The following is a 27,067-nucleotide window of genomic DNA, read 5'->3' on the forward strand; positions in this document are numbered from 1 at the left end:
TGACTAGTGTAGGGGTGGAGGCACCTCGTTTTTCATTAGAGGCCTAGGCCTATGCCCCATTAAGAAAACAAAAGGAAAAATCACGTGTTCGTCCGCCGTGGTGGTTGTGTTACCTTTTACTTCATAAGAACGAAGTAATTAAGATCCTGAGGATCCCTTTCCAGAAATTACAATGCTTCCTGTGAAACGTACCCTATCGCGCCAGCGACAAACAACTTTCTTATCTATGAAGCATTATGCACAATCTTTGCTGAACTGTTTATTATGGCATTAAGTTTCCTTTGCATCGATTAACTAATCGATCATGTTTAATAAGCTCTGCTCCCGTGGGATTCTTGAACAAGAAACCAAGTCAGCGGGTCGATTACTTGGGTCAGGCCCTAATAAACGGGACACATCATGCAAAAGTCAAATTGAACTCAGTCACATTGAAATCAAACACGGTGTTTTGTTGCAAGTCAGAATAATGGGGTTGCACTACTTTTTGGTGAGCCCATTGTTCTGTGTTCAGTATATTTGTAAAGAGATTTCCTGTAATCGATCTCCTTTAGAATTAGCACCCTACTTAAGCTACTTAAGTTAAACAATATCTATATCACACAAGTTATTTTCTAGATTTATCACGAATCCCAAGCAAAATATTTTGCTTTTTATTGACCACAGGTCACTTGTCCAAAAGCATCCAGCCAACGAAGAGGCAAGCTTATTTCAAAAGGAATCCCTAAAGGCTTTAAACAGCTTTATTTGCCAACAATTACCTCTTGCCAATTTCACATCTGGCTTGATTTATGACAGTGCATTCAACAGAGGAATCGTCCACTGGCTTGGCAAAGTCATATTGACAGGGGGGAAAATTGAAGAATTCATCATCAGTACTGATGGTAAAGGAAGAGTTGCCATTCAATCAAAAATCAAAGGGCGGGGTGGGCGGAGTACCACCCGTGGTGATGTTGTTCTAAGTGGAGAAGGGAGCTGAAGTAATTTTTCTCCTTATATATTTGCATTTTTAACAATTTAGGGATTGATCAGTACATAGATACAATATCGAACTGCAGCGTCAACCTTTTACTGACAGTGAAGAAAATAAAAGAAATTGGACTACTTGACAGAGCTTCGTAGGAGTCACTCTCCGCTTTTTTATTAATGAATTCATTATGATGCATATCTGCGCTATCTATCAATTATCTATTATGATTGAAATACCATTGAAATCTGCTTTTTCGACGAACGATTTCAGATTGTAGGCCTAATAAATTTAACCAACCAAGGAAGGGGACCCGAAATTCCTGCAAATGATGTCCAAATTTACGGTACAATGCCAAAAAGTAACAGTTGTTTATAACCAACAAAATGTTACCTCCACTTAAGCTTATATTGCTGACGCCATCTTTAATCCGGTATAGGGAGAATAGGGTTCATTCAAATAATTTGTTGAAAGAGAGGGGGTGCTTTACAATCATTTATAAGCACCTAATCAGTTTTCCTATATAAGTTCATAATATATGTTCACAAAGCCGTATCCTCTTTGAGTGATCCCTGTTCACCACTTCCCAGGTTGTATCGTGTTACTGGAGTATGATCCCTGGCTACATAGAGTTTCAGGTTTAATGGCATCAGACTAGCAGCCCACGAACAGAGATATTGACAAATGGGAAGAGCCACCAACATAGGGTTGCATAGCTCAGTTGGAAGAGCACTGGTACGGTATTCCAGAGGCCGCAGGTTCAAATCCTGCTCCAGTTAATTTCTTTGTTAATCTTCATTATCATTTATAAGCACCTAGTCAGTTTCCATATATAGTTTCTTTCATAACGTATGTTCAAAAAGCCGTATAATCAAATAATTTATTTCAAATCAGCTGTCACTGTTCTCTTTAACGACACAGATCATAAATAACTGAAAACTTACAGTTCCTCCAGAGAGGAGAGTTCACCGAAGGAATTTGACTCAATGGAGATGTTGTGAGCATTCGTCTTGAACCTAAAAAATAATGGAAGAACTGTATCATAACTCACATTGTGTGTGCTGAGGAAACAAGACGTCCTGGATGGGTTTAACACCAGCCCCTAATCGAATGCCTTAGTTTGATGGTTTTAACTAGGCCAACAACTTTTGTTCTCCTTTAATACTAACAGGAGAGAAAATTGTACGGCAATCCTTCCGAACGATGATTAATCATATCACCAACTGAAACAGAATCAAATAGCTTTTGAAATAAAGGTAATTGCCCAGTCAAACGATACACACAATATACGCGGAACGGGCAAAATCTCAGACAAAAACTTGATGTACGGAATTCTTAAGGGTTGTCGGAGGGGAGTGTCTTACTCAAAACGGCGATAAGCAAATTCTTGTGCTGGTGTCTTTTTCGACGCAGGGTAATAACATGGTTCTTTGAACAACGTGTTTCATGGTCACTGATGTCATCTTTGCGTAATCCTGGAATCTATTGTAAGTTCTAATATTTTTCCCAGTAAAAATTAAAATTGGTTTAATCAAAATATCATTAAGCTCTGGTCTTCGCCGAACCTAAGATTATTACCTCCTTTGGATTGCTCAAGAAGAAATCTCGCAAAACCTTGCAATTAATGAAATCCAAATAGATAGTCCAAACAAATTTCTTTATTTTCAATTTCTTTCTTTTTCAATCACGGAAAATTCTTTCCTTTAATAACAGTAGCTCAGCACAGTTTTATGAGGAAAGACGATTCTTATTAAAATAGCGCGTTTGCGATGGTTACGTTACACATTGGGATGTTGCTCAATATGAGAAAAACCTGGAGCCACACGACACTTACAGGCTTAGAAGACTGGAGAGTCCCTTAGAGTCATTTGATTCAATGGAGTCGATGTTAACAGTATCAATGATCCTGCAAAAGACGAAACCAATAACTTAATTGAAACACACTGAAAAGGTCATGACGGTATTTAAAATTCGAGGGAAGGTAATTAGTTTTATAGTCCTTTACAGGATAATGAAACCTTTTCCAAAACAAATGCATTTAGCAGGCAGTCAAAGAACAGCGTTTGCGCCCAGGCAAACATCAATTCTTAGCACTCAGGTATAAAACGTCAATTTGTTTCAAGACGTAAAATCAAATTTTGTGGCACTTAGTTACGTGACGTGATACTTGTGTGACTGAGCATGATGTTTAATATTTGTTGAACATCTCTTTTTCTTCTGCAGTTACGTAATAGGGGCACACGGATTCAAAGAGTAATGTGTTACAGTAGGAAAGAGGGTGAAATGTCTGGATGATGTAATCAGGGGTCCTTGGGCGTGATCTTAAAAGGTACATAATTTTTTAGTGACTAAAAACTTTGAGTTTGATTGGGTTTTCTTTTGGAGTAAAGGTAGACAAACGGTGATGAGGTCTTGATGAAAACTGACGTTACGTCATTATCATATAACGACGCGTGGCTTTATCTTAACGGTGCATGGCGACTCTTTAACCAGAGAACTGTCGGTTCGAATGGATTCACGTTTAGAAAGTGGATAGACGGGAAGTGTTGTAGGTAAATATTAAAATGAAATTGTGATGACGTCAACATAATAAGGCTACGTCGGTTTAAAGCTGCATATTTCAAGGACTTATAACGAGAGAACTATTTATAGTCCGATCTGGTTCAGAATTTTTATGCTAATAGGCATCAAAGGTGTACTTTCAGGGTGTTATAAATTGACAACTAGCACAGGTATGCCATGATTAAATGGATCACTTCTTGTAAAATATGGAGGAATGACATAAAACCCATCTTCCAGATTTACCGCAATGTATTAGTTTGTATGAAAAATAAACGTTGGAAAGAGGGAAACCACAGACTTTGTTTCCTTTTTTGAAAAAGAATTTTTTGTAACACAATAATTATTAGTTTTGACTACCTAAAGACGTCAAGGAAGACGCCACGTATATAATCTTGCAAGTAAAATCCACAGAGATGTCGCTCAAGACATTGCATTTATGATGAAAAATGACGTGAACTGGCAAAGTTTTAAAGTCTTTTTTCATTTTACAAGGATCAGGGCAACTTTATTGATAGGGCACCTCATGTTGTTAGTTCATACAAGTTGTGGCATACATCAAGTTTACGGTGTTCTCTCTGACAACAAAACTGGTACCCAAAACTCCCGACTCGAGCACTTTCCCTGGACATTGGTATTAAATTACATAGCTTGTCATGGAAAAACAGCTTGCAGTGCTCTCTGTGACAACGCAAATGAGGGATTACAGAAAACTTACAGTGTTTTGAGACTGTCGAGCCCACTGAAGGCATTCGATTCTAAGGTGCCGATGCTTACACTTTTCATTCTCCTGGCAAATGAAAGGGAGTACAAAACTGATATATTTAAAATTCGAAAGAAAGAATCATTTCATAAATTGATCAAATACTTAATTAACATTCAATCAAGTAATATAGCCCGTGGTACCTATGCCACCAATAGAAATTTGGTAAACATCGACCTCTGCCTACAAATAATGTTCATTCGATGTTGAGTTCACTGAAAAACACTGGTGCCCAATCAATGCCCTGCACCAACATTTGAATGTTTAATGGGAATTGATTCTGCTGACGCTTTTTTACGTGAATTTTGCAAAGTCACTTTCAGGTGCTTTTGAGGGCTGTAACTGATAACATTTATAATGATTCGCTTTAAAAGCCATCAAAACAAAGCTTTTCCCGTGTCTTGCATGAAAATTCCCACACAGACCACGAGGTACCCTCTGCCCCAAGTCTGCAAAGCAAGAGGTCCAGAATGATAAAGTTCGGCTTGAATTGGTGATAAAGTGAGGACATGATGTAATGATGTCCATTTTCCAGGAAATTACATTTACTGACTGACCACTTAGCGACCTTTGCCCCCTGTTCTGGCAGCAAAACATATTATCTATAACCTCCCTGATTCAGGTTTGATTGTTTGTTTATACCAGAGATATACATATATGTCTGTTCCTAAGCCGCCAACCTCTTCCATAGTACATTGACCAACTGGGGAATACGAGGATTCATCCAACTAGTTCGAAGAAACAGCACAGCCCCGACCAGCCGGAGTTCTGAGGCTTAATCAGTGGAGAAAAATGTTGCTGGCAAGGTCAGAATTAAAGAACTAAGAACAAACACGCACCAAGCGCACTCAGGATAGGGCCCCAACCACCAGCGGTTGTACGTCAGTCCTGATTTCGCTAATAGGACGATACAACCCTGCAAAACTCCTATCGCCACGCTGCCATCTTACGAAGTCCCGGCAACCCACGCGCGCAGCCAGCACCAGGAACTAAGATAACGCGCTCTTCTGATTAGTTGCCGTGCATGTTTAATGCACGATTTCCACGGGCATGAATTATTAATAGCCCAGACTTAACACAAGTCTACACAGTTACCCTGTTTTGCCACAATATTTCCGCATATGAAGTGGCAAATAATACCTATAAGTTATTGCCAAACCTTGGACTAAAGAGCTGATGTCTTAATAAACAAATAGAAGGGAATGTGATTGCCTATGTGACATTTGTGGACACCATGACCCCAATCTCTAAGAAATCAACACATTCGCTGTAGAAAAGCATGGGAATATTCAATTTCTCCAAACCGAGGCATTCGCTGCAGAAACCAATGGGGATGTCCAATTTCTCAAAACCGAGATATTTGCTGCAGAAACTAATGGGAATGTTCAATCTCTCTATAACCGGGACATGCGCTGCAGAAACCCATCCATGACCAATTTCTAAAAACCGAGACACTCGCTGCAGAAACCAAAGGGAATGTTCAATCTCTCTAACCGAGACATTAGCTGTAGAAACGCATGGGAATGTTCAATCTCTCCTAATCGAGACATTCGCTGTAGAAACCTACGAGAATGCTCATTCTCCAATATCCCATATCCAACTAAACTTACTGTAATAGTAACAGTAACAGTGTTTCCCGACGACGGCTTATGGAATCCATGCATAATTGAGGAAAAGCAAGAGACTAAATGCCGTAGAATCACTTTTGTGACAGTCTTAGTTTGACGCGTCATGATATCCTGCTTTTGTGATGAAACTGATTATTTTCTCCATCTTTCCTGCGTTTGTTCACCTGTTTCACGCAAAGTGGCGGATTCAATAGCATGGAGTTTTCAAAATTTATTTTGGACCAGACACGTGAGCGCAAAACGGTAAGAAAATATTTGTACTTGGCCAGAAGATCTTGGTTTCTGAAAGCCTACCGTCAAAAATCAAGGACGCAGCAAATTTAGAAATGCAGCAGTTTTTCATCAACGTTAGATGTATACAGCCACGACACTCGCGTGATTGTATACTCCTCACTGCCGGGTTCAATTCGCTCAGAGTTCGACCAACTGACGCTAATATTCTGTTATAATTAGCAAGTCAAATCAGCATGAGGAAGCCGCTCCAGACATTTCACCAAATTACCGTTCGTCGCCGGTAGGTAACGTTTGACGAAATTCTGTGTAAACCCTCCATGAGGATTGGTCTATGGTCTTGGTCTCGGTCTATGGAATTGACCAAGTTTGGCTGACAAGAAGAAGAAACACTCAGCTGACAACAAGTGGATGAAATAGTGAACAGTGGTTCATGATACGGATGCATATATCTTAATGTATTTCATTACAGGCGTATGTGCGTGAACCTTTCAGGGCACATTTTCTAGTTTTTCGCAAAACAAAACACAGGTGCCTTGATTAAACGCGCCACCCCCTTTTCAAAGAGAGGGGAAAGATGCATGCTCAATCAACTGGATTTGCGAGTGTATTTGAGAAATTAATCGTTGGAGGGACGAAACACTGTAACGTTTATGTCGACGAAAAATTTCGTATCGATATTGGTATTGACTTCAATTCAGAGATGCCCCACACAAAACAATGCAGGTGTTATTAACAACATTGCATGCATGCTGCAGTGGTGACAAAATTACATGATCTTAAGAACTTCCGTTTTTTGGGATTCTACCTTGTAAAAGGCTATATTCAGCTTTCTGAACGTGGAGCCTAATGCTTATTCTTTGTGACTACATTTATCACCGAGAAATTCCTATGAGAGCTGGTGTTTGGATTTCATTGTTTTCTATAATATCACAAATCAATGATCCCGGTAAACTTACAAAATACAAAGCGAGGAGAGCCCACTGAATGCATTAGATTTAATGTTACCGATGTTCACGGCTTCCAGTTTCCTGTCAAACAAAAAGAGTGTAACACAATCGAGAAATAAGTGAAAAGATGTAACGTATATTTTAATTAAAGATCTCACTGCGGGGGACAGCCAACTAATAGTTAAGAAAAGCAAAAACATCTCTGATCCGTGTTGCATTATATCAAAACCGTAGATAAGGAATATAAGGGCATCCAGTCCGCTCAACGAAACAAGGCCTGTAGCCGTTGTGTACTCAACTTACAGATAAACCGAACAAAATCAAACAACAGACAAATCAAAATATAAGAATGAATCAAGTAAAATCCACTACGTGGCAGTCATGGGAGCTTATAGATTTGTCCCTGATAGTAAAATCGGCAGCCAAACGAAACTAAACAAATCGCCATGGGACTAGCGTTGATGTCGATGCGTCGTTAGAGCAAAAACATCATAACTCCATTTTCTTCATGTGTGGTTTTCAAGATTCAACCAATAATTACTGGCGTATTTCATTGATATATACTGATTGCAAGCCACAGAGAAGGCATTGTTTATCTTATCCCCTGAGATTTATCGTATTCAATGTAATCTATTACAGTGGGTCGGTGTCAGGCTATTTTGGAATCAAAATCTCACTTTTAATTTTTTATGAGCCTTTAAACATTCAGAAATCATTGACTTCTAAATTATTCTAAACCAAAACTGGCATTGATTTGTATGAACGTTTATTGCGTTGATTTATTCTTATTCTCATCATGTTCCCGAATTGAGAACTTCTGCATCAGTTTCAATTCAAGGTAGCCTGATACATGAATACAGTCTCTTTGCGTTCAGAAGTAACTCGCCTTCCAGTTTGTGCTAAAACGTCGTTATCTGGGCGAACTTAACGCAAACTGCCATTTAAAGCCTTCTTTGTTCAAAACGTTGAATCTCAAAATTCTTCAGAGTTCACTTCTTTGCGATGAGACAACCTGAAGAACGTTATTCGAAAAGCCCCTAAGTCAAGCCTAATGATCAAGATTCAATACTTGCTTAATATCGTTTATTTTTTTAAATTGAAAAAATGCTCAAATGTAGAGAATATTATGAGAACAAAACGCAAACTTTGCGGAAAATACAAGAATATTGAACACAATGGCATTTGCTTTTAAACGCTTTTAATAACAAGCTTTAGATGCAAGAGGGAAGTTCCCTCTAACTTCGAGCTGATTAGGGGCTTCAATACTAATTGGTGATTTAACGAGAATAATCTCCTAAATTATTAGTAAAGAGGCATCGTGTTGTGTCTATGGGGCATACAATGTCGTATCTCAGCCTGCAGGTTATGATGTTTGACCGGAATATGCATAGTGCCGTTTATGCTAATTGTGGTTCCATTAAAAAACCTCATTCACTGAAACTCGATGAAGATACCAAAGCTCAGACAGAAAAAATGATTTTAAATATGTTATCTACCAGAAGTTACATTTCCCTGTCTAGAGTCATTCAGCAAAACACAATTACTGTGAGGACAGAAACCATTTAATGTTTTTTATCAAAAGTACTCCAAACCGAGATGGGACTTTTGGCACTAAAAAACGATTGGCTTGCTTTGGAAAGAAGCACACACTTGTCTTCTCTCCGATATAAAATGACAAAATACATTAAAAAATCGCAGAGAACTTACATTCTTCGGAGATGAGACAGCCCACTGAACGCGTTGGACTCAATGTTACCGATGGTAACGTTTGTCAGGTGCCTGTCAAATTAAGGGGTAACATCATTGAAAATTAGTGAAAAAAGTAATACCTGCAAAGTTGGAAAGTAAATTGATAATTTGCAGGCCATTTTCCGTAGAGAAATATTGCAGATAATCACGAAGCTCATCCTCTTGGGAACAATAGAGGGGAAATGAGCACCTTTAAACAAAATTTATGGAAAGAGAAAGACACTTCCATCTGTGATGACACACCTTGGTATCGAAAGGCGCGTCGAAAGGTTGAAGCTCCAGGCTAAGTATCGTAAGACTGGGCTGGACATCAGCAATTAAACATATTCTATTTGCATACGGGATGTATTATCGGATCGGTTTCTAAATCTGTATGCCTTTTTTATTTGTCTGTATCTAATCTAGAAATGCTCACAACTCCCTTCCGTTTTCAAAACATAAACAGTGATGAATTCCTCTTTGTTACTTCCCATTTACACGGGCCAGTATTATTGCACTGAGCTCCCTTTTGGTTCGAAGAAATAGATTCACGATTGACACGCCAGGGTTTCCCAAAACAAGTTTCCTCGCGTAAAGATCTCGAATGCACCCGGGAATGTAAATAACATTTCTAACAATATTAACATAGCAGTCATCAGTGACACCAAATGTATATGTTAACAGCAATTCCTTGTGACTTAAATGACATTTGGATTAGCAAACAACACAGACAGATCTACAACGTATGAGTGCCAGGGAAGGGCAAGCCAAAGGCCTTTAATTGCTTCTGGAATAGGACGAGAATCAACATTACGTCTTAAAATAACGCACGGTAGGTTATCTTTACAAAGGGATGGACTGTGTTTAATATATAATAGAGAAATTTCCACGTGTGCTAAAAAAGCAGAACGTCACTCATGTGATGTTCTGATGTACACGTATGCGATGTAGATTACCTGTTCGTTTTCAACTTCATTCGTTAAAATCTGTCTGTGTGAGAGAGACGTCATCTCTAACAACGAAGTTGGAGTTGATTTTCTGTTCTCGTTTTCAGTATTCTATTGTTTCCTTTCATTGTGCTGTTTATGCCATAACATTTTGGGTTGTTTTCCAGGTTAACGGCCAACATTTGTTCGACATGGTCTGCTCATTAGCGCTTCGCACGGTGTGGTGTTAATCGCTGGGTGTGGGTATGAATGGTATCCGATGTGCATCTCCTGGATGATGGTGTTTCCCTAACTCATCTGGAGACGGTCGATCTCTTCTGCTTTTTTCAGCGACTTCGTGACATTTTCAGCTTCTCTGTTTACTCTGACATTATCCACTGTAGATCTAGGGTTGGAAAATGCGTCTAGGTTGGCAAATTCAGAAAGCCCTTTGTTGCTTTCTTGTAGCAATAAAGCGTGTCGATACAGCCAAATCTAAATCAAAGCCTGTAGAGCTCCTTTCGGGTCACAAATGAATAAAGGTAGGTCGCTTGTGCGGTTTTTCCAAACTTAAGCGCATATTTTTTGTCGCAGTTTCTGGATTTTTTTCTTTCTTTCTTTTGGTCAATGACAACTGCAGGGTCTGCTTCTAGGACTTTCTATATCATCTTCTTAGGGCCATCTGTTCCAGTCTCCAGCGAGGGGTGGCTGGAAAAGTGTTCAGGAGAGCTGCTTCGTCTAGACTGGTTCATAGACCACTTCAAAGTCGACATCTGTGTCATTTTGCCCACTTCCTGCTTCAGATAGAGAGTTTGGCCGCTATATCCCTAATACAGGTATCTGGGGTTTGTGACAGAGGTGGTAGCAAGTCAGTATTTGCTAGTCCAAGTCAAGTCACTTGTAAATTGTTGCAATCTAAACCAAGTCACAAGTCATTTGGTCCAGTCACAATTCAAGTCGCAAATCAGTTTGGTCCATAAAAAAGCAAGCCACACGTCTTTTCCTTCAAGTCTACAAGGTAAGTTGCGCCTTATTTCATCTCACTGTAAAAAGTAAACAGGGCCTGGCATCAACTGAAGACTTATAATTTGAGACAGATGAGTTTAACTCACTTGAGTTACAAATACACGTAAGCACGTACTGTTTATTTTGCCATAACAATTTCCATGTGTACCACTACACTTTTACAGTACATGTACATGTCCAGTAATCCTTTAAGAACTGTCAAGTGATACCAGATGTCTGCCACTGTGTCCACCCAGTTGGATTATAGCTGACTGCCAGCAATTAGACAAGGGCCTAGTTTCTATTCATGAAATTTTCCTTTTATTTATTTTTCTTCTAATTATTTTCAAGCCACAGCCAAGTGATCAGTCCTAGCCTTTGGCACAGACGACCGATGTGGAAGTCCAAAGGAAGTCTTATGCCAATTATTTTAAGACCACAATTGGTGTAAGAAGATAAGGCTGATGGTAATACCCAGGTGTGGGGCTCTCTGCAAGCTTGCTTGTAGTTTCGTGAATCTTTCGATGTTTCTCCCCCTATAGAATGTTGTCTAGCTGATTTTAGAATGTACCCATAGATTTTGAAGGTTGTTTCATCAAAGAGGACTTGAAATGACTTGGCACAAAAGATTTTTCAGATTTCCCCTCCCAGTGTTGGGCTGAAGGTTACTACTCCTAACGATTTTGCGTCAAGTAAGTGTTCGTGACATAGGCCTAGACATATTTTATCTCAAGATGAGAGAAGACTGTGCAGTCGTGGAACGTATACTTAAAATCCTCAACAACTAGCCCTTTAGTGATCATTTTCCCTTAAATGAATTTGTTTGGAACGCGTATATCGACACTGGTTCTGCCTATGTCTAGCTAGTTCATCTCTCGACGTCCTTCTGAATGCCGGCTTTGATTGCGTAACGAGTGGGAAACACCGTGTCGCTGGCTCGTCTCGATAACTGTCTCAAAGTTGCCTCCCTCGATACATAAGGCCTACCACTGTATTTCTGAAGATTGGCAACAGCTTCTGGGCAAATTGTATTGCTTCTGGTTTCATGCCGAATTTGACAAAGATTTGTTTGTCATTCTTAATATCCTGGGTCAGGCTTTTACTCCAAAGTACATTTTAGTATTTCCCAGTCAATTTCTGTGTGTAATGTTGTGCTGTATGTAGCGTGCTGGTGATTGTCGTGACAGTCTTGTCTGAAATCCGAAGGTCATTCGTTTTGGCAAGCAAGTCATCTGTTTGGAGTTTCGTCGTTCTCTGTTTATAACTTTCAATGTTGTATAGTGATCAGTTTGTCGTATAGTATTAGTAAGGTTTTTATCATGTAGCTATCAACTATTGACATTTAAAGTTTCTATTTTTAATTTACATTTGTTTTATGTGTGCAAAAAAAGCTAAAGTAATTCCTTTTAGTGGGATAATAAAGTTATATTGAATTGAATTGAACGTGGGGCCGAGTTGATTCTGCTGTTGCTGACAACAAATTTTGCTGTAGTTCCACGTATATTTTTACTGATTATCGTCTGGAATTTCCTTTCATAGGTAAAGTCGTTCTGAATGGTGTGTAGCTTGATTTGACTGGCCTGTAGTCTATGTGGATTACTCGGTCTGTGCTATGGTGTCTTGTGATGGTGTTCGCCTATATGATGTACGCATTGACCCAGAGCGTAGAGCAGACGTTAACATCATATATGATGTTAACGTCTGCTCTACGCTCTGGGTCAATGCGTACATCATCGTGGTCAACAGGTGACTGCGCAGCCAACATGGATGCTTTTTGCGTTTGTTTTAGCTGTATTAAGGCGATTATTGAAATCTCGTCGCCAGACGACATTTACTTGTTTTCATGCTCGTCTTTTTGTTTTCGTAGATTTGGGGGGGGGGTGGGATGACTGGTTGCTTTGTTCGCGTGGTCGATCAGCTTGGCAAGCGGAAAAGTGGTTCTATTTCCGGCGTTTGTTGAAAGTCTCGCAGTGGGCTGGGCGTTTCCTCTCTGCAGGCGGTTGTCGGTCAGGCCACAGTGAGTGCACGGTTGTGATCTATACGGAATTGTAACTTCCATATTGTCCTTCAGTTGATTCCTTCTTGTATTGTGGCTGATGAAATGCCACCTGGACCACAATGCTTGTTTTGTCAGGGGCCTGGCACGTATCCATACGGTGTGGGTGTCATCTTTGCAAACAAGTACCAAACTATCTTTGGAGTGCTTTTAGTAAATGGAAAAAGTAAGACCTTCTTTGTTGTAGACTACGTGTATGTAACAAACTTTGGTAAAGGGAGGGGAAGAATCTCGAACTTCATAAGTAACTTGATCCCAACTGAGGAAACAATGCCTGGTGTTATAGTTAATGTAAGTTGTCGTACAAATACACAGAACGCAAGCACACAATATTATCACTCACAGATCGCGCAGGGTGGAATATCCTTGGAAAATGCCGGGCTCTAAATCCGAGATGTTACCGTTCAGCAGATCCCTGTATACATCACAAAAAAACACAAAATGTGTTGGCTGCTTTTTCACGATTCCTGTTTCCAGACCAAGTCGGACCCAGACCAACTCCGACCCAACGACGGCAATCTCTGACCCATTTTTAATAATGTCATTTTGAGCTCACGTTGAGTGTTGCTTAAACCTATACATGCGTATCCCCGTTAAACTTTTAACTTGGCCATAATAGCATTTTCAAAACCTACAAATAATCCCCTTTTTGGCAAAACAGTGAGCTGTAAGTATTTGCTTCAAGTCCCGCTTCTATATGTTTAACGCACATAGAATAAAAACGAAGGGCAAACAAAACAATCTAACTTTTGAATGTGATTTCATGCACTTTACCGTGTACTTGCCAAATGTTACAGTTTTCAGTTACTGTTTGCACTGTTGTAGGTTTACCTTCCATATCTATCCCAATTCAAGAATAAAAACAAAATCGATTTTAATTAATAAAAAGTCTCATTTCTGAGACTATTATGTAATCCTCATTCACCCCACCTATTTTGAGCCTGTGCGAACACCTTCGATGTGGTAGCCATCCAGAGACCACACCAATCCTCAGAAACCTGGCATTCCAGGGAAGCCTTATTCGAGTGTGTACAAACCCGATCTTTCTTGTTTAGATATTCTTGCCGCTGATATTTTGGTTGTCAATCAATCACTATCACTTCATAAACATCTAAAGGCAAACAACAGCTAATCCAGACCCAAAAGGCAGTCTCAGGACTTGCTGGCTGGCCGGCAGTGTTCAGTGGTGCGTGGGTGTTGATTGTGGGCTACGTTTGTGGGATGGATTTTGGGGTTGGATCTCTGCATATATCATTGTTCGCAAATCACTGGTAAACCAACAGGTAAAATGCCTGATAAGTGATTCAGTTTGTCAAGGCGTCCCACGAGAACTTCTTTTAAACTTTTTCAAGGTATTAAATTGAGGTATTGCGTCCAGTAAACAAGGTTATGTAAGTACAATGCAACTGACTGTTCATGACAGTCCACCGGCTAATCCACAATTGTTTTTAAAAAAGTATTCTAAAGAAATAATTAAATGGAAAATGCGACAAGTACAATAAGCAAGGTAGAATATCGTGGCCACTAGACCTTTTTTGTGCAGAAACAAGTGAAACTTACAGCCAACAGATTGTCTTGTTTAAACTACGAATGGTTTGAAGATTCCAGCCCTGAAAACACTGACTTCTCGAATACGTACATCTGCACACAGACGGACAAAGTACGCTTTCTGAAAAAAAAAACAAAAATAAAAAAAAAAGTTCGCCTGTCTGATCATAAAATACGTGTAAAAAAGCTTTAATGGAATAGGTTATAACAGGAAACTTCCTCAGAGGCTGTTCATGGAATAGTTATTAGGTTGTTGCTGCTGACATGGTCCTCTTAGTAGACCGTAAATCGTCACGGTGTTAACTCTGTGTCCCATCGTGTGAAGCGTCTTGAAGCAACTTAAGTTAACTTCGAGTAATAGTGGAAAAGCTGTATCTAGCTGTCTGGAACAATGTCTAGAACATTGTCTAGACAATGTCGAAAACAGACCGGTCTTGGTCTCCATTTTAAGTCATCTGTGTAAATGATTTGTGTATTAATCAGACCTAACAAAATACATTTAATACCATCAAACACGACTTCGCTTGGAATCCTTCACATAAATCCAACAAATGACAATCATAAACCAACATTTGCACAACCTCTACTTGTAGGCACAATTCGGATGACGTCACGTAGCCAGCGATGAAAATATCACGCCGTTAACTCAATTTCACTTTCACGTACAGATGTGACACATCTTGTTCTACAAGGCTGAACTTAATCAGACGAACAGTTATCTTGTTATGGAAACTTAGAAGTGCACTTTTAAGATGGTGTCATGTGCCCCGCGATAAGGGTATCGATTACGTCTTCTCAATTCCTTAACATAGACGTAGTCACATGCCAATATTAATTCCAATCAAAGTCGTAGTTCTGTAATAAAGAAACCTTTAAAAATGTGGACCTTTAATGTGACATTGGGTGCCAAATGATAACATCATCAATTCGTCTTCTCAGTTTTAACCGAAGATCTAACGAAAAAAAGTGAGACCGACATTTATTCAATCACTTGCCACTAATAAAAAGATGAGGGATCTCACTATTGGTTTTCTATAGATTTCCTCGTAAAATCTCGTTAAAAAGCTGGTAATTTTGACACCTGTGGCATCAGCAACCCCAGTAGCATTTAGTTACAATGTCGGTGGTCTTGCACATTCGGTTCGTTTGCCATACATGGACATGTTCATGCACTTCGGATTACACGAAAGATGCGTTCCAGTTCCAGTGGCTCTCATATGAAGCTAACTATGGGACAGACATCAAAGGGGGATGTGTTAATTGACAATAGGCAGGGGTGCGTATGGGGATTGGACTTGTTAAGGGGGTACCCTCTGTCCCATTTCGTACTTGTAGAGTGGTTCTGATTCTCTTTTGTGCAGTAATTTCCTTTGCGCAGTAGGCGTGGTTTAAACTAAGGTGACGCCACACCGGATATTTATCTGATCGCCACAGATTGTTTTTGGCCATACAGCAAAATAGTGAGAGCCATGCGACTAGCTCTCAGACAATGAAAATGCACAATATGTGGGTAAGGCACGAAACTTTTTACCACAATCGTGTTCGTCTTTTCCGCTAAGGCAGTCCTGAAACCGGTTACATCTAGCGTCTGGAGTCGCAGAAGACCCGTCTTCGCAGTAAATCAACACTTCGTCAAATACTTCAGATGGCAATACAACTGTGGAAAGCATTATAATATTCCTAAGCAATAGAGATTTTCCCTTACCTTTTAAACTTTTGTGTTCAAATTCATAAGGAATAATTTTAAATGTTGTGTCTGGAAGACTGGAACACGAAAAGACTACAGTAACAGCTTATTCTAACAGATAATCAGTCTTTTTCCAATATTTGTCTCACCTTATGACCATCGATACAATGTTAAGGCTAAATTAATCTTAGGCCGATTGATTTCAGGAATGTTTCTATCAAATTCATCGGATGGTGTACAACCATTATACACAGACATATTTAGCACAATGTATTACAACAAAAAAAAGGTCGAAAAAGCGATTAAAATGACATAAAGAACTGAATCAACATATTCACAGAAATAGTTCTACTAATTTCTTGCACGAAAAGGGAAATAAACATTACTTCAATAGATGGAAACACAAGTTTGAAAAATGGGATATTTAGTCTTTTTTCAAATTGTAGACCTATGTAAAACAAGGAGAGCAGAGTGCAATCAAGGCAAATAATAAGTAGTTTACTGAATGTTTGCTCGGCATTTGTCTTGGTTAACGAAGGTATGTAATTTGAAATAAGAATACTCATATAATCAAAGTAGACACGAACAGATAAAAACATTAAATTGTGTGAAAAATTTACCTATATTTATACAACATTGAATACAAAATGACGCAATTGTTTTAAACTATTTGGGATTTCTTTGGCCAAATCACAAACTTCGTTCAAGAGGACAGGGTTTTATTTTGAATGTATTACAAACTGTAAGTGCATACAGTTAAACAATGTCGAAAAGAACAGTGGAGGTTGTGACATTGTGACATTTTTTCATGAAAGGAGGAAAAGCAGGGGTATCTCTTCCAGCCATTTAACAAAAGGATTTTCTTCCTTCTGACATAATGTATACAGTTCAAGAATCAGTATACAGGCACTGAAAAGGAACGCTGGTCTTTAAAGCTTTCGTGCATTTGTACTTTTGCTGTCCAGTGTTTAGTTACTACACTTTACATAGCTATGAGCCCTCAGGTTAGAGTCCTGTAGTGTAAATAAAAAAGAGTCGAAGGGTGCATATATCAAAAATGCTGATGCACCGCTTCAAAACAGAGTAAAATAATAGGAGTTTTCTTAATGGAGCGCAGTTAACCCGAATTTCAGTACATGCTATTTCAGGTGCTGGTGTAGCTCTCGGGATATCGACTCTAGTATTCTTGGCGGATCCCCCCCCCCAGAAAAGTGAAATATATTATCTTTAAAGGGCACTTTGACAGTTTAAGAACACATTTAGTGATTCTGAGTCAGATTTTCCCCCAACTCACAAGCAGCGTGCGCAATTATTTCCAGCAAACAGACGGTAAGTTCCGCCGTGGATCTGCTTCTCAGTTGATTTCAGTAAGTTGTTAAATGCAGAAAAGCATCCCGTAATAGCATAAATATGAAAAACGTACCCAAAACCCTTTATATAGCCAAACAATTGGACATTTATTGAAACAAAATCTGTATCTTCAAGTGCTGTAGTAAAAGATTTGCACTTAAGAGGAGAAAATTTAGTTTACTCGATAAATAATGCAACACACTTCGAAGGAGAAATGAGACGATGAGCATTTACTCAATACATCCGGCTTTTCTTGTTTTGAATATATTTTCATGTGTTAGTCGAAATGTTTCGGTCAGAATCAACAATAATTTGGCGCCCTTGCGCTCTCAAGTGGAATAAAATTACTGGAGATATCCGATCTAACAATAACAATCATAATTGCGTATGCCTCACCGACACGAAAGCTCGTAGAGTATACACCATTAACGGAGCACAAGGTTATTGCGATGGTAACCATCAGTGAAGCCGGCGCCATCGCAGAGGTGCTGAAACCAGTACGTCAGCTTCTGAATGTAAGAAGAATGGGGAAAATTAAGGGATACCGAAAAAGTATGCTTTTTGAGGTTTGTGAACCGAGATTTCAAATGTTTGTCACAGACCCAAACACTCTACATAGTTTGTCCAAAGTTATTCTGAATGTCAACAGTTCAAAAAATAGGTCAATTATTGATTTATGCTTGGCATGTTTTTAATTTTGAATTAAAATAAAATGCCCCCCCATGCATAACAATTTCCTAACTTTATCTTGGCAAAGCATTCGTGCCATGTCGAAAGTGTACGCCAAGATATAAAAGTTATTGATTGAAGGTAAGGCAGACTAGGAACAATTATAAGAAAATTTATTTCTTCCTTCACATCTCCTGAACCAAACAGGACAAGTATTTCATCTCTCTGTGGGTGGAAGTATAGTTTCAGTGATCAAAAAGCGGCACATCAATGAATTTCACAAAATAAACAAGAAATGTATGGAAAGGGATGGCAAAATCATCTTAATCATCTGAACGTTATAATCTGTAAATTTCCACTCCCTGAGCACCGGCTTATTATTTTTTTTAATAAATTAATGTTTTATTTATTAATGTTTCTTGTGCCCTTGTCTGTTTGGTTTGTGAAACAAATCTGAACAAAAGAGACGAGTGCTACTGTCCTTCTTGAGTATGTTTTAATCGTCGTTTAATCCTAGCCCACTCACCAGTCGACGCTTAGTGTTAATGTAGAATGTGGTCTTCTGTTGATTGGATCGGGCAGTTACACAGTCCTCGATACTATGCCTGGTGAGGAAGTGGGCAAACTGGTAAGATACAAACGGTGGCCTATTGGCAGTTAAGAGTTATAGATGGCCTCATTTTACGAACATAAAATGGATAATGATCACAGTGGCAGAGGTGTTTGCACTTGTAGCGATCTCTGGCCGTATGGAGTGCTTGTCAAGCACCACGAGGCAAAGCTGATTGGCTGGGGCTACCTCAACTGGCCAAAAAAAGTCAAGCTTAAGTTGTTGCCATGGGGTGGGTTACAGCGGAGCTGATCGCATGTTGATGACCTTTTCGCCAGTGGAAACTGTTCGATGCTAGTGTCAATTCCCATGTATCACTCCCATTCGACGTGTGGAAATTAACGGCATCGACCCTGCGCGGCAGTTACTTGACCAAACCCTTGTGAACCATGCGGACATGTCCTTAGTAACTTGCCAATCCTCTGTTGAGCCTTTTCGTTTTGAAGACTTCGGTTGCACAAATTAACAAACGATCACATTGAAACCCACTGTATGTGCTCTAGAAGGCTTACACCAAATAAAACACCGCAGAATAAGGAAAAGAAATGCTACATAAAAATGAAACTTAGCCTTAAAGTAGTTGCTAAGGTGATAAAATATTTCCATTTTCAACTTCGATCTCTTGTCTTTTTATCGCTAGATTTCTCAATTTTAGAAGTCTACCCAGAACAATAAGACACCGCGTGCGACAGGCCAGAATCTCAACCACACAATACAGTTGGTTTTGTCTAGTTAGATGTAAAGTTGGTTTTGTCTAGTTAGATGTTTTTGACTAAAACTGAGTTAAAAATACAGACACTTCCACGCAGCACGATCTACGTGCTTCACGTGCGCAAAACCGATCAAGCCACGTACCGTGCACGGTACATACGGTACACTTGTGAGCAACAGCATGTCTCGTGCGTATCGGAGCCGGTGATTATAATCGTGAATTTCAACATTTCCGGGCAATGCCATAATGACCGATAGACCTTGGTTTCAATAACTTGCTTTCATTTTAACTTACTGTAGTTTTGCGTTCGTCCTTTGTTCCAGAGTGTCTGAATCTTACGCTCGCAAGCACGTATAGATTATGCGGGATAAATGGAATCGGTGCTGAGTCAGGTCTATATGCAAAACGCATCCGGTTGGGAAGAGAAAAAACATCTAGTGGAAAACCGTCAGTAAATCTAAAAGCTTCACACCTTTCTCCACCACAGCCCACTTTTGAAAATCTCAGGAAAACTTCAAATTCTGTGCTTCAAGCCTTCAAAAATCGAAACTACTTCTTACAAAACGCTTTCCACAAAAATCACTAGTTTTGATCACTCAGGTACTATTTTTCAATTTCATTTTCACAAAACACGTTAGGAAAAGGCCTTATCTTACCATGAAAATTTTTTTGTCAGGTACTTTTATTTCCAAAAAGTGAAAACAAGACGTACATTTCATGAAATGAAGCAGTTGCTTGCCTGGCAAGAATTCTCATGGCCCTTATTACGTATGCAAATGGCCCTAAAAATAAGACATGCGCAGTTAATAATTTTCCTCTGAAACGTGCATTGGTTATGGTCTGTGCAACCCGGGGAGGGCGTGGCCATGGACACGAGTCCCAACAACTTTGCCCAGGATTGGAGCCCTCGGCTCAATGATGAGTCTCTGCATCTTTCCTAATGGAAGCACTGGCCATCTCTAACAGTGGACCACTAGCAGTCAGTTCGTTGAGCGACCCAACTGGTCTGGAACCCCTATCACTAGGCCACTTTCTTTGCCTTCCCCTTCCAGGAAGCTTATAAGTAAGCCAAGGAGAGTGCAATATCTCAATAATGCGTTAGGAATACGGAGGAGAAAAATATTCTGTAGAGTCTCCAAAAATGAACAGAACCTCTGTGAGAGGCTCGCGTCGGGAATGTGACCGTGAAGGATGGGGATTGTGCTCAAATTAATTTAAATTATTTGAAATTTTTTTGGGAAGTTGCACCGAATGTCTTGTTTTATTCCTCTGGAGTTTACCTATCTACACTGAGATGGGACAAGAATCAGAGTGCCTTCAAAAATTGTGAATTAGACCCAAAGTGATTTAACCTAAAATTCTTTCCTTTTGGATGTTAAGTTGTTCGTTCTTTAACCTGTTATTGTTGATTCTTCCATTTTTTTTCTGTTTTTTTTCTGCCAAGTTGTATTTCTCAATTAGGAATGCCTCTGCTTCCACTAAGGACTTCGGATTTGAGACGAGCACGTGGAGTGAAAGGTTGGCTGAGATCATCTCTGCAACAGTGATGCAAATTGGCCAACTTTAGAATTTAGGAGAGCCATGGAACTCTTTGGCCCAGTGACAGGCTTTTCGCCTGCCTAAGTCCATCATGTCGAGTCTTTGGGATTTCAACTGTACTGGTAACGTGAAGGCAATAAGGCATGAGGCATGAATGATTGTTTCTGTCATGAATGTCTTCATGTTTAGTACAAAAACAAAAACAAGTTTAATTTAAATGTTGCTGTTATAAGAATTGAAACGAATCCATGTGTAGTACATGTGCATTCTGCATATACGGCATATTTTTCTATGTAGGTTTCTGTAACTGTGAAGGACTTACATTAGGACAGAAGACATGTTACAGTTTGTTGCGCAAGTACATGAAGAAAATCATGTCTGTAATATGCTGATTCAATTTCAACTGCCATTCCATACTGCATGTTGCTTTTACTCTGTAAATTGAGGTCAGTGGTGAAACGTACCTGTTTATAAGTAAAGGGCTTTAACTATGGTTCCTTTTCGCAGTAATTTTCATGGAGGGATGTGGAGTGGATGGAGAGTAGAGAAATGGTGCCAGAAACAAAAGAGACATCCTTTGGGGTTTAAAATTTCTGGTAAAAAGACCCCGAACAAAATTAAGTAAGATTACATTATACGAGCGTACGTGCATGTATGCCAGAGCGGTGTGTGAGCACACGCTCTTCAGTATGGTGTACTATTTACGACCCACATTTCTCTCTCTCTCTCTCTCTCTCTCTCTCTCTCTCTCTCTCTCTCTCTCTCTCTCTCTCTCTCTCTCTCTCTCTCTCTCTCTCTCTCTCTCTCTCTCTCTGCCCTCCCTCCAGGCGACAAAACTACACTACGCGACGGCACAACGGCTCCCTTGCGTCGTGCCGTCGGGTCAAACCGTTGCCTCCTTGCCATTACGTTTGTACACACACGACGCGTCGATCGCATTGTGCGTCGTGTCGTGCGTTGCGTCGTGCTTCAGGCGACGTAATAGGCGACGCCATGCACGACACGACGTACGACGCGACAGGCGACCGAAGGGGCGACGTTTAGGCGGGACAAAATGCAACATGGAAAGGACCTAAGGCAGCACGACGAGACGGGCGACGCCACGACGCGACGTGTCGTGTGTGTACAAACGTAATGGCAAGAAGGCGACGGTGCGACCCAGCGGCATGACGCAAGGGAGCCGTCGTGCCGTCGCGGCGTATAGTTGCGTCGCCTGGAGGGAGGCTAAAGAGAGAGAGAAATGTTTTTCGTCAATAGTACACCATAGTTCGTAGTAGGTCAGTTATTTTACGAGAATACAATTTGTTTTGTGAGATACAACTTTGTCTTGCAAGTGACAATTTTGTTTTGCTTTTTTTACTTCTTTAAAATAATAAATCAGGTAGGTTTTGTCATTTTTGTCACAAAATTTTCTTTTTTCACTTTTTCTTCTCTTTTCTTAATTTATCTTTTAATTATCAATATTTTATGGTGTTTATTTCTTATTTTTTAAGTTTTATAGTTTGATCTTTTCTCATTTTATTCATCCTTCACTTTATTTATTTTTGAGTGTTTTTGTTCATTCTTTTATTTTTATTTGTTGTTCTTAAATTATCTGTGTTTTCCCGGTTTTGTTTTATTTCTATTTATTTATTTTTTATTCTTTGTTTTTTTTATTTATTTATATTTACATTTAATTTTGTTTTCTTTTTTCATGTTGTTGGCGATGGCGCCCATATTGTCAAACCATTGACATACGTAGCGACCTGTATGCGACTACCATCTAAGATGACTGATTAGAGTCACATTTTAGTTTCTTATATTTGTTGACAGAAATAAATAAAGCAAGTTAACGAAAAGAAGGATTTTGTTGTTAGGATTCCAACTGCCTTTTAGTGTGAGGGTTCGCTGGCATATATCACAGGGCCACTCTCACAGTAGTTTCTAATTTGTCGGCTGATTGGTCTTGTCAGAAAGCGTCCCGAAACCATACTCGATAATTTCCTTTGGAACTGCATGTAATGAAATATTAATTAATATCGCCTCCCCTTTCTGTTGGGGAGCGTTGCGAGTACGGTTTGTTGCAGCTTAAAATTAATTCTTTACAAAATAAAGATCATTTGCTGCCCATCATCACTTGGTAATATCGAAAATTAATCACCAAACTAAAGTTATTTTCCCCTCCTTTGTTCAACACGCTGTGGCCTTGCCTTTATCGTGGAATTTAATTTTCAGTGATTATTGCTTTTGCCATATTACTTGTTGTGGTTGATGAGAAAGAACAAGGATTGGACAGACTCGCCATGTAGATACATAATGTGTGGTTCGTGACACGGAACGGTGGAGTCCTTATTATAACCGATAATCCAGGAAGCCATAAACTAAGCAAGCCAAAAAATTAATTGATATGTGCTCTGACTGTGGCGCCGACACAAAGAAACAAAATCAATTTACAATAGTAGACCAAACTGCGAAGCAGGAATTCATCGAAAAAATCGAAACCTGTCACGAAAATTACCCCAGTAATTTGTCTCATACTGTCTTTGCAAATTATCCACGAATATCGGCAATAAATTATTTAATTATTTATTTATTTATCTGTAGGTGAACGCGGGCCCCTCGCCGCATTTTTACGACGAATAAGTCAATACTTTGGAAGGAAATATTATGGTGTTTCCGTTTTTGACTTTATTGTAAACCACAAAAGAGAAATAGAGACCCTCAAAAAGATTATAAACCCAATTAGAGAAGAACAGAAAACCAAAAGCTGTAATGTACATAAAAAATGTACATTCGCCTGGTAATTTCAGCAATAACTGTTTCATTTTATTTATTTGGTTGGTTCATTTTCCCCATTGTCATATTCAGTTTCATACTCAGGACACCCGCGTGCGTTTTAGTCATTCCAGAATCGTCCGGTCATTCAAACTAAATTGTCGCCATCCTTGGGGCTTTGCTTGAGTTTTTGTTTTGTTTGTTTGTTTTTTTATTTTGTTTTGTGTGTGTTTTGTTCTTCTTCTGTGCGTGAAAGTTCCTGAAATAGGCTAGCATAATTCGTGTTTAAATTAATTAAGCTTCAGTTCGATTAGCGTGCTAGCTGTCACATTCATTAGCCAAAGACGCAAAATCGGGGCTCCGTGACATCTACTTTTCAGTTTTCACAGGCTTAATTTAAGACAATGAAAGCCAACTTTGTGACCGTATGGCCACGGAAACGCCTGCACGGGTTGCCTGTTTTTGACTTCAAACACAGTCAGTGTTCCTAAATGAAAGGTCGATTTGTCCACAAACTAACGACTCGCATACAAACGCGACTGCTCAGTCAGCTTACATCTGCCGTGCTACAGACCGCGCCCTAACCTGAAGCACATTCCCGGCCAGCAACTACTAATAGAAATAAAATAAATAAGATGCTTCCATTCCCAATTTGGATCCCAAACGACAAAATGTCAACAAATACAAGTTATACAATCTGCGAAAACTCTTTACATGGTAAGATTTGTCATTAAGGTGCATATAAACTTCCAGTTACCATGGACACGCTCAAGATTTGTTTACCAATAGATGTAGCCCCACCCCCATTTATGATTTGATATTGTCTAGCATGAATCTAGGTTGTCTAGACTAAAATTGACTAGACCAAACTTAATTAGGGCAGGGTAGGGTTTTGAAAACAAGGCAATGTCCAGATCACACCATGTTTTGTTGGATATACAATGTTTCTTTGCATATTCTGGATAAGGAGGAAATATTTTTTGAAGAATTCGAACGATGACACCCTGTCATGGTAGGGCAATTTGAGTTATCAATTATTTATGTTTTATGGATATTTTATCGATACATACTGTATTTGCACAGTTGTGAAAGCAAACTTACATCATGTTTCTCTGCATATTCTGAGCAAAGAGGTCACACTTCGGGAAAATTTGAATAATGACACCTTCTAAGGGTGAGGCAATTTGAGTTATCGATTATTACTGCTTTATCCATAGTTTATCAATACATACTGGGCTACGATGAACCTGACTTTTGTTTTACCGTTTAACACTATAAGGCCTACATAGGATCGCTTCAAACTATAATGTGTCTGAGCTTGATTCATGTAATGTTCAGTTCCACTTGTGTAACGAATCACTTTTGAATTTATTAGACATGCAAAGACTTCCACGTTGGGCTTCATCGTGGTGTACATACAATTTGTTGCCCCTCACGTGTATTGGGGAACACCCACACGCCCGATTTCATACACCACAAGCCTGACATTGCAAGGGGTGTTGCTCTGTCGTAAACTACCTGGAAGCTGTGTCGGGAGATTTCTTTTGCGGGTCCCAGTGCCTCCAAAGCCTATTAATGCACTCCGACTACATGTATATATCGGAGAATCTAAGGGTGCATCCCTGTAAAAGGGCCACAAATGCGTCCGTCTAGCTCATTAATGAGTTATACAGTCAAAATGTCCTACATTAGAGAGTTGTGAGAGCAAAAGAATTGAGGGATTTCAGAAATATGGCACTGAACCCCTAGCCTGAACTTAAGTCTTCCAATTAGGAACAATTTGGATGCAATTCCGATGCAATCGGGTCCGAAAGTGGTAACTGCATCTTTCAGTTGTAACAATTTGAATGTAGCAAATTTGAATCTATTGCATTTCGTGTGAACTTGAATGACTTTATTTTACTTGAACGACTTACATAGGCTATCCAAACCTTGTCCATTAGATCAATGAATATCGAACGAATGATGGCGCTGAACTCAAACGAAAAGGAGTTATTTAACATTTAGCTTACCTATCAACTTCAAGTGCTGGCTGTAATAAAAGTCTTCCATAGGATAACAAGTGAAATGCAAATGACCTGAAGTACGAATCTTCTTGCGTTCAAACGAACTCCAGCCAATGAACTTGTGTTTGGGCTATCTCCAGCCCAAACGAATTCTATTCCAAAGGTCTCAAGTCCGAACAAGTTCAACTTCGAGAAAGTTTCAGCCCAAAGTAGCTGACGTCCAAACAAGCTCCGGTCCTGTAAATTTCAAGGGTAAACAAGCTAAACGTCAGAAGACACCTAATTCCAAAGGAGCAGGCAAAATGGGAACTTATCAATCGCGTTTCATTCCAGGAAATGACACAACTGTGGTCGTGATCGCCTACCTAATAAATTTTTTGCTACCCGAAAAGGTATTGTATGGTGTATGTTGTGCAGGCTCAATTACGCAGGTCTTAGTTACCAATTCTATCCATTCTATTCAGTCTCCCATCTACGCCAGCAGGTCTTAATTATTAATACCATTCATTGTGTCTAGTGTTCCACCTACGGAAGCGCTAATCCTAGACGACGCAACGGAGGGAAACACCTTAATTTGGAAAAGCCAATGTCCAATTGTGCAGTACGTATTAAAACTCGCACTCGTCGTCGTACCCGTTCTTATATTCTTATAATTCTTTCTGTACTCGGTACTCATGAGAATCTACTTGTACTGGTACTCGTACTTTCAAGAAAAACTTGCCCTCTACTCGCACTCATACTCTTACCAAAGTACTCGTACTAGTACTCAAGGAAAGGAGCTCGTATTGGTTTTGACAGTCACACTAAGAGTGGGGCTGAACTTCCTGCTTGAACAACGGATGGTGAAGGACTTTTTGGTGGTTACTTATTTCTGATATTAAAACAGGGAATGGAGTGACAATGGGAAAGGAAGTGAAATGAAGATCACATAAATTGGTTAAAAAAAACTGTCGTATACCATTCCCTTCCAATGTTTGCTCACCAGATTTGAAACGACGTCTAAGTGGCAGCGTTCAACGTAAAATTTATGCGTATGCCGATATGAAACATTTGGCGCAGCTGACAAAGGGAGCTCATGACGGCATATCATTATTGTCATCACAGATCGTCTCCTCCAATGGTTTCCAATATTGATGAGGTTTCCGTTGTGTGAACAAGTTATAGATTGGAACCTATACGTTACCTAGCATCCTGGCTACATTTTTCCAGAGCAGTCATTTTTAAAGTGTGCGTACGCAAGAAAGAGCATGGCAAATGCGGTCTTTCACCCTCAGTCTTGGTATTTTTTTTCCTTAACTGACTTCATGGAAATTGGCCAAAAAATATGGTGAAATACTTCATTGAGTTGAATGATAAGGAAATAATAAAATTGTTCGCAATGG

The 27,067-nt window shown here is 39.5% G+C and overlaps 2 long non-coding RNA genes across 2 annotated transcripts; both read right to left on the minus strand.

The window, feature by feature from the left end:
- Positions 1-8,801: 8,801 nt before the first annotated feature.
- Positions 8,802-16,005, minus strand: LOC147800422 (uncharacterized). Its single transcript, XR_015426277.1, has 4 exons — positions 15,890-16,005; positions 14,371-14,479; positions 13,154-13,225; positions 8,802-8,874 (listed from the first exon to the last, which is right to left on the minus strand). It is a non-coding gene; the product is annotated as an uncharacterized LOC147800422 (long non-coding RNA).
- Positions 16,006-17,840: 1,835 nt separating this feature from the next.
- On the minus strand, positions 17,841-25,940 carry LOC147800423 (uncharacterized). The gene is made up of 3 exons (XR_015425375.1): positions 25,692-25,940; positions 18,591-18,669; positions 17,841-17,904 (listed from the first exon to the last, which is right to left on the minus strand). It is a non-coding gene; the product is annotated as an uncharacterized LOC147800423 (long non-coding RNA).
- Between the last annotated feature and the right edge of the window lie 1,127 nt (positions 25,941-27,067).

The sequence above is a fragment of the Acanthaster planci genome, linkage group LG01 (assembly GCF_054643075.1).
Source record: "Acanthaster planci isolate LZ-2023a linkage group LG01, COTS_SCS, whole genome shotgun sequence".
Lineage (NCBI taxonomy): Eukaryota > Metazoa > Echinodermata > Asteroidea > Valvatida > Acanthasteridae > Acanthaster > Acanthaster planci.